The sequence below is a fragment of the Emydura macquarii genome, unplaced genomic scaffold (assembly GCF_026122565.2).
Source record: "Emydura macquarii macquarii isolate MOO-44397 ecotype Brisbane River unplaced genomic scaffold, CSIRO-AGI_Emac_v2 contig_1451, whole genome shotgun sequence".
NCBI lineage: Eukaryota > Metazoa > Chordata > Testudines > Chelidae > Emydura > Emydura macquarii.
The window spans coordinates 24,299,847-24,308,429 of record NW_027131588.1 but is presented as its reverse complement, the minus strand read 5'-3'; positions in this window follow the sequence as shown (position 1 = coordinate 24,308,429).

The window sequence follows — 8,583 nt, the reverse complement described above, 5'->3', positions numbered from 1 at the left end:
GCGGGCCGGATTTACGCCTTGCGCGCCCCTAGGCCGAGCAGCTTCGGCGCCCCCCATCCCGGCCTACAACGGGGGCAGAGCCAGCTCCGCATTAGGGGGCGCAGAGGGGCTGGGGCGACCGCTTGGCCAGCTCTGGGCGGGGGGGAATATGCCCACCCTGGGCTCCGGCTTCCCCCCTGGCCAGGGGGCGAGGCTTCAGGGTGGGGGATCCCCAGAGAGAGGAGAAGGAGCAGGGGCTGGGGCCCCCAAATGGGCCGGGGCCTCCGGGCACGGCCCCATTGGCCCCGGGCAGTCACTGGACACCGTTTAGGCGCCCCTAGGCACGTGCTGACTGCGCCTCACTGGAAATCTGGCCCTGCAGCATTGCTTCCCCCAGCCAAGCGACTTATCCTCCGTGCGGCCTGGCCCAGTCATGCTCACGGGCTGCCCTGGTGGGACTGCAGCCAGTGCCACGTTTCATGGCAGTGCCCCTTGGCCCGCGCTCCCGCCCCCCTCCTGACCTCCCCTCTGCTGTTCCTGAGCATCCGGAGGGCAGGGCTAGAACAGGGGGCGAGCGGCTCTGCCCACCCGGCTTCCTTCCCACTGCTGCTGCCGATGGACCAGCAGCCTTGGGGGGCGGGGGTGGCTCTTGTTTTATTTAATTTTTTTGGTCGGGTCCCCTGTCCTAGCCTACATCCACCCATCCGAAAGGGAAGCAGCCAGGATTTAAGAGGTGGGTCTCTTGTCCTGCTGCGTTCCCAGCTTCGGATGCCCATGTTAGGTGTCTGGTTTGCTTGGGAAGGGGGGCGTTATGCTCCAGCTTGCTGCACCGTCCCCATACACAGTGCCGCCACCCGAGTGCGCCTAAAGCGCATTAAAACCTGCTCCAAGCCTTGCTTCTCCAGGGAGCTTTAACCACCAAGCCCTCTGGTTCTGAGCCTAAAGGATCAGAGCGTATGGATAAGCCAGCTTTACCCGCCACTCCAGTGCTTAAAGAGGGGTCACAAGAGGTTGCAGACACAGTCAAAAACAAGTTTTAAAAAATCAAGCCTGGGCCCGCACTAAGCACTGTCTTACTAAAGCTGCGCCTTTGAGTGTGAGCGGCTCTCTCACTTTCTGCAGGCTACTGTAAGCACGGCCCAGCTCCTTGGGGAGCTGAAACACAGCACACGATACCGACCAAGGTACCGATCTCCGTTAGCAAGGAAACAGCCACGATTGTGGAGCTGCCGGATCCGCAGCCATCAGCTGTGACCTCCGAGCACGGCAGGACCCCGCCGGGGTCAGCCTCCGTTAGCAGAGCTCATCTGCACACCTTGACACCCCATTGCCTCTGTGCTGAAACCCCCCTCGGGCCCGAAAACAAAGGGCTCGGGGATAGCAAAGCCCAGGCAGAGGGTCATGCACCTAGTGGAACAAGCATAGCCGTTCCAACAACGGAAGAGGCTGGAGACAACATCAGACGCCTTGGCATGGTCCTCTTCCACCTTTCCAGCAAAAACCCAGGTACATCAGTCGGACCCACCGGTGGGTCTGGTCAATGATTTGAAAGCACCCCTGCTCAGGGCTCTTCAGGAGGAAAAATGTAACGGGCCTCAGGAAATCTGAGGGCTCAGGCTCTCCCCCGTCCCCACTGGGAAAGTAAAGGAGAGCCCCCTCCTAGGTACAGATTTCCCCGACATCAGTGACTGGGACGTGGGCGGTCATGCCTAGTGGTCAGAGCAGGAGCTGGCGCCCAAGGGTTGCAGCTGGAATCAGGAGTCAGGTATCGGAGCCGAGGATCAGGACAGCGTTCCCTGCAGCGAGGCAAGGCAGGGTCATGGCTGGGAACAAGCAGTGGGCGAGTGCTTTGAACACTCGGAACTGCTGCTTGGTTTAAGCACTGGTCTGGTGACCCGTCCAATCAATCAGGCAACGGAGCCAACTATAGGCCACTGTGCACATTCAATAGCCTGGAGACTGGCTCTGATTCACGCCACCAGAAGTTATCCTTATCTAAGGGGCTTATCAGTTGTGCAAAGAAGCAAGCTACAAACAAACATCAGCATCCTCCTGTGAGAGCAAGAGCCCACGTTCCGCCAGGGCAAAGGCTGCTTCCCTGGTGTGGCATGTCAGAATTTTGGACACAGGCAGAGCTGCGACCTGGAGCTCCGGCCACACTTTCACCAGGCGCTATGCACTAGCTCCATCCCAGTGGGAGGCGTGGATTGGTAAGGCAGGATGCGTAGCTATTCAATGAAGACTCAGCAGCGCAGTCGCCAGAATGGTTCAGAGAGCACATTCACAGGGAGATTCGAACCCACAGCCTGCCCTGCCCTTTGTGACTACTCTTTAAAATGCAATGGTCTGATAGACAGTTTTTAAAAACTTTTGCCTCTTTGCTCTCTGTGCATTTGTCTCTGCCAATACATCCTGCATGTCAAACACTGACCTTCCAGTGCTTCAGGACTTGCTGCCTACTTCGTCCATTTTCCCTGCAGTGCTCACATGGTAGCCCTGGATAATGACATCTGGAGGACCAATTTCCCAGATGTTTAGGAAGCTAAGTCCAACCCACAGGTATTCAAGCTGTTTACAATAGCGTGTGTAACACTGTTGTAATTAACAGCCCCTAGGCAAACTGTACCAGTGAGGACAACTTTCATTCCAACTCAGATGTGTTTCACCATTTAGGCCTTGTAAAATATGTAATAACTACTTATCACGGGCATCAGTGGATTAGTCAGTGACCAGATAAGCAACCTGACTGCTTCACCCGTTCCAGTATCTCCTGCTTGTCACACTTGGCAACTTTAGGTAACAACTGATGTCTCAGCTGGGTCGATGAAGGATTCACTGCATTTGCTACAGCCCATCTGAAGAATTCCCTTAGCTTGTGGTTGTCCATTTTTTCAGGGGGTATTTTTGTGCAAATCAGTGCCTGGCAAATCAATATTTAGAGTTACAGGTACGTGCTTCATGGTTTTCAGTGGCAGTGTGAAACACGATCTGGCTCTTTTTGGTTTCTTCACAAGTAAAGCAGTTGCTATCTTGCTTTGTAGTTCCCCCTCTCTTGTTTGGTGACTAGCTGATTATAGATGCTTGTCAGCAGACTCTTTTCTGATCAACAGTAGCATTTTTGCAGGAGGTACAGAAGACTTTCCTCCCCCGCTGTGTAAAAGTTCTGCTAGATACTGGTTTATGCAATCTGCTACAAGCACTGTTTTAGCTTTTTTTTTTAAAAAAAAGAGCTATCCATTTTCTGGATTGTTTTGGGCTGAAATAGCCCATCCTGAGTGTCTGCTTCAAGGTGAATTTTTTGAGGAAAGCTTCTGCAAAAAAATCAAGTGGCGCAAGCACTGGATATTTGGCAGTTCACCCTGGAGGCTGGGAAGTGCCTCTTGCCAGCCCTGGGAAAATTTGCCCAACTTACGTGTCACTGAAATATCTCAGTTTGCACATGCTCAGTAGAGACCAGTCAGAATTTGGCCACTAAATTCTCTTAAGATATTACCTAAAGTGATCCCGCTGCATCCCAGGGATGCTGAGCAAGACGTACCCTGCCATTGCTCCTCCCCATGCCAGTGGCCTGCTGTGTGGCTGGACACAGAAACTGCAAGCAGGGAGACAGGCTCTCCTGTTCTCTCAATGCCCCCTGCTGATCTCCGGGCAGCCTGGAGGAGGCTGCAACCTGACTGCAGTGACTGGGAGGGCAGGGTCAGGAGGGTCTGTAACATGCTCCTGGGAAAGCGAATAGATCCCATGGGTCCTTAGGCTCAACGTTGCTCTCAGCAAATAGTTGTGAAACCCCCTGGCAAAGTGCGTCTCATCTCCCTCGCGTGCCTGACCCACACGCTCAGCCTGCTGCGGCTACAAATTATTCTGGTAGCGCAGGGGATAGACGTCTGTGCTGTAAAGGGGGCATTCCAAACCCTGCTGATAGGGTGACCAGATAGCAAGTGTGAAAAATCAGGGCACGAGCTGGTGGGTAATAGGCGCCTATATAAGAAAAAGCCCCGCAGATGGGGACCGTTCCTATAAAATCAGGACGTCTGGTCACCCTACCTGCTGATGGAAGGGCCAGTGAGGGGCCACCTGATTTAATCCTGTATTTTCACTTTGCTTTTTGAAAAGCAATGAAATGGCACACAGAAAACTGCATTCAAATAATGAGTTGCCAAGTCCTCGCAAAAGTCAGGAAATGCCAGAACTAAGGCTGCGTGTGTAACCTTAATTCAGCCTCGGACATGTGCATTTTGATAGTATTTCATTACACAATCAGATGCTATTTTTTCCCAATAGGGGTCTTGCTTCATTCACTGTATGGGATGGATGGTGAGCATTGAATGAGCAGCTAGTCACAACTTGATTTTTATCTCACCATTGAGAGGAGGACCGCAGGTCATATTTTTTCCACATCCTATAAACCTGCTTTGAAAACAAAGTTATTAATTTCTTCATGGGATTTTCTGTGGCATTCATCGCTACCACGAGTGCTGCACAAGTATTAACGCATTCATTTTCACTGCAGCCCTGTGAGATGCAGGCAGGTGTTATCCCCATTTTACAGATGAAGAATTGAGGCAGAGACATTCATCTCAGAAGCATCCACTAATTTGAGATGCCTGAGTTGAGAGGCCTGTGGTGTGATTCCTTTTCAGCCAATGTAGCATTTTATGGCACTATTTGTTCAGCACCCGGAACTCATTGACTGCACTGCAGCTCAGCATTTCTGCAAGTCAGACCCCAGCTATTGCAGCGTTGGCACCCAGAAAGTGAAGAACAGTGAAAAACTTTGTACAAGTAACTTGCTCAGCATCACACAGGAACTCTGTGGCAGAGGCAGGGATAGAATCCAATTTTCCAGGCTCGCCTTTGCCATGAGACTGTCCTTTCTCTTCCTGCAGTTCCCCCACGTTCATTACACGTTCTAACTTCTGCAACAACAGGGCCGGGGGTCCTAGAGACAACAGCGTCCATTACTACACAGCCCTGATTCATCCCACGCCACCATTCATCCTGTCTGCTACAAGGCTGACCCATGTCCAAATGTCTCTTCTCCCCTTTACACAGGGGAGCTCGGGGCTGGCGTCTCCCCACAGCACAGGGAGTCCCTGTAGCTGGGCTCAGTCTGACAGTGAGCATGCATGAGGTGGTGACAATGTTAGAGAGGGAACTCTGGCACTTTAGACAAGGTATGCAGCGAGGCCCCAGATTGGTGGCAGAGCTGCACCAACTTCCCTGGCCCCAGTAAAAAACAGCTGGTGTGTTAAAAGGAGGTAATGGCAACTATCTGACCCAGAGCCGATTGCAGCCCTCCTTGAAATCCGTGGGGATGCCAACGAGAGCTGGGCAAAGTTCGGCAGCTAGTAAATATGTCAGAAAATGGTTTGGTTCCATCCAAACTATTTGCGAGTTTGGGTCAAATTCAGTGACTATCAGCTGGAAAAAAACCTGAAAACAAATTTTGGAAATGTCATTTTGAATCAACAAAATGGTTTTGTTTCTTTCATTTCCGTGAGACAAACCTACATTCAGGTTTGGTCCAAATGGGAACATTTTTTTCAGGCTTTTTGGTTCAGCCGCTGAACTGAAAAAAATCAGTGCGCGCGCTCGCTAGTGCCGGCCACACCCAGAGCCACATCAGAGTCAAGAGAAGGAGCAGATAAGCCCGTATATGTTGTACAGAAAGAAGCTACAGCCGACGGAGGGGCTGCCCAAGGCATGCAGCAGATCAGAGCTAAGCCCTGGGGCTGAGGCATTTCCCCCATTGCAACAGCAGGGGCCAGGATATTGGTTTTACAACTTGATGGAGTTGTGCCTACTTACCCCCTGGGCTGAATTTGGCCCATGTACTTTACACTACTGAAGGGTTGTTTACAATTGAATCCTCCTTGAACCACTTAAATCACAGGTGTAAATGCTTGTTTTTTTAAATGACACTCCCACTAAAGCTGCTCAGCCTGGGAGTTAATTTTGTTTAACATTTTATTGCCTACATTTTAAATACCATCTTTGTCTACCCCTGGAGAGATGCTTTAAAGATGGAGTTCGGTGCATCTTTTGTCATCCTGAAAATAACTATTGTTGGAATGAAATTTGTTGGGCTCTGAGGCCAATGTATCGTTCAGCTTCTAGGCTCTTTAGAAATAAGTCTTACGGAAAAGCGAGTTGCCATTATAAGTCTCTCTTTAAGCAGCTATTTAAACAATTACACTTCCTGTAGCCGCATATAAATTAGAGATGTAAAAGAGCTATTGTGGCAGGCGTCACTGTGTGCTGCTGTTACACTTCCAAGTACTTTTTTTAGCATGCGAGCAAATCCTCAATCTTCCAAAGATTGCTCTGCGGTGTTGGTAATTTCGTTACGTGTTGGGTTCTGCGAAGAGGCTGTGGTGAAGGAGTGGGAGCTGTGTGACCAGCAGCAGAGTTTGTTCTGTCTTGGACTCTGACTGGAGTCAATTCTTAAGGCTTGGGCACCAGGGATTTGTGTTGGGCTGAGGTTCCTGGAAGGAGGATTGCCCCGCATGCTGTCAGTCCACCTCTGTTCCAGGACGAGTGTATACGTGTCAATAAAATAAGTCACATTTAGAATATACCCAGACTCCACATTGCTGATTTCCCCTGCACCAGAAAGGCAGCCTGCAAGGCTGCAGACATCTGCTACCTCTTGGCAGAGGGCCACACTGGTGTCAGAACTGGACACTGTGTCAAAAGACGAGGCCACAATATCGCCTGGTTCACTCCTGGGACTGTGTAAGATCTTCCCATACGGCACTCTTCCCAGTGCTTTGTGTTCATGTAGTATTGTCCCTTCGGCCTGAGTGGTTAGCCACTATTCAGGGCCTTGCTGGATTATTTCCGTTATGAGGAGACATGTATAATAGGTTAGGTGCATTCTTGGTGTCATTTTGTCTATTGACATTTTTGTCTATTTACCCCAGTCTGCAGCCCACTCCTTGTGCTGCCTGCAGCACTTCCTCATCCTGCTCCATGGCCCTGAGCCATTCTGCCTCCAGCACCTCGTCCTAACTCCCATCCCGGGAATCCTCCACTACCCAGCCTGCCTACGTTCGCACTCTGCCCCGGCACCCCTGGGAACAAACACCAGCCCCTCTGCCTCCTGCTCTCCCTGCTTTCCCCCATAAATCCTCAGAACCCACCAACTCCCTGCACCCAGCTCCTATCTGCTTATCCTCGCTTCCCACTGGGAACCATGCTCTGCAACCTTTGCACCCAGGCCCATCTGAGGGGCGCTGGCTGGCTGGCTGGCTGCCTCCTGCGGCACCGATAGCTGGCGGGGGGCTAGCCAGGAGGTGGAGAGGCACGGAAGGGACTGCTGCTGGCTACAGGCAGGAAAAGCCAGACCATCACAGCAGGCAGGGACTGCAGGTCACTCTGCAGGAGAATCTTGCTTAGTGCTGGGAGCTGCCTGGGCAGTCAGTGTCAGCTGGGGAGGTGGCACCACCCTGTGGTGACCCGGCTGCTTACACCTAGGAAGGGAAAACCTCTAGCTCAGTGGGACCCCTGCCTGCTCCCTACAGGGAAGGCGTTGCAACGCCTCTTTCCCTTGACTGAATTGGTCGAGGTGGGAGGCTTAATCTGCTCAATCTGAGAGGTGTTCCAACACACCCACACTAGGGAACAGGTCCCAGACAGGGCTGATAAACCCAGAGAAAGCTTTGTCACAAGGGCATGTCACGTTAAACGACTCTTTAGGGACCTTCATGCAAGTGATTTTGGTCGGAAAAACCCTTTGGAGCCAGGGCATTACATTGCATAAAATGTTCCTCTTGGTCCAGAATGATTTCAGGGGTAACAAAATGTTCCTTACACCGTCCCCAGCTGCGGATGCATACTCTAAATCACACAGCTCCTAATTCAAGCTAAAAAGGACTTTAAACTGGAGTTACGGTTGAGAGGACATCTCCAATTTAAGGGTAAAAACCAAGCTCATTTTGATTGGGGTCTCTGGTTTATTTGGATTATAGGTGCTACAGAGAAGGGTGGTTGAGTCCAGCTGGAGGGCGAAACAAGCAAGGAAAGGGCTGCATTCCCGAGGCAAAGAGCTGAGATCCTGCCACAAGCCCCTAGTGTCTTTCATCCAGTGATCTCAAAGAACTTGATATACACAGTCTGATTCTCTGAGCACATCATGCTGGCTGGATTCCTGCTCCCAGCTCTTGGATCCCAGCGGGAGACCAGCCAGAGCTGTCCCAACCCTCAGATTTGGATGGCCCTTTGAGCCACTCGGAGTGCAGCTTCTTTCTGCCAGGCCTGCAGTGCCCGCCTCTCGAACATTCTGCATGTGCCTCTCTGCCTACGCTCAGCTAAGTGGCTCCCCATTGGAACTGAATCCTTTTAGGCTGGACCCAGCCCCTGCTGCCCTTTGGATGGGATTTTTTGTGGTCTCTAACTGATTTGCCCTGTTCCCCTAGAGTTCCCCACAGCATCTCTTGATAGGCCTGGTTCCCACTGACTCTTACCTGTAAAAATGGGGTTGTTTGAGTTGTTTGCATCAGACGCAGCTCATTTTTGGGCTGCAGCAGTTTGTGTGCGTTGATTGTGGGACTGTGGTTCTCTGGCCTCATTTCCCTGGCAGGATGATACTTCGACATCCTTTGA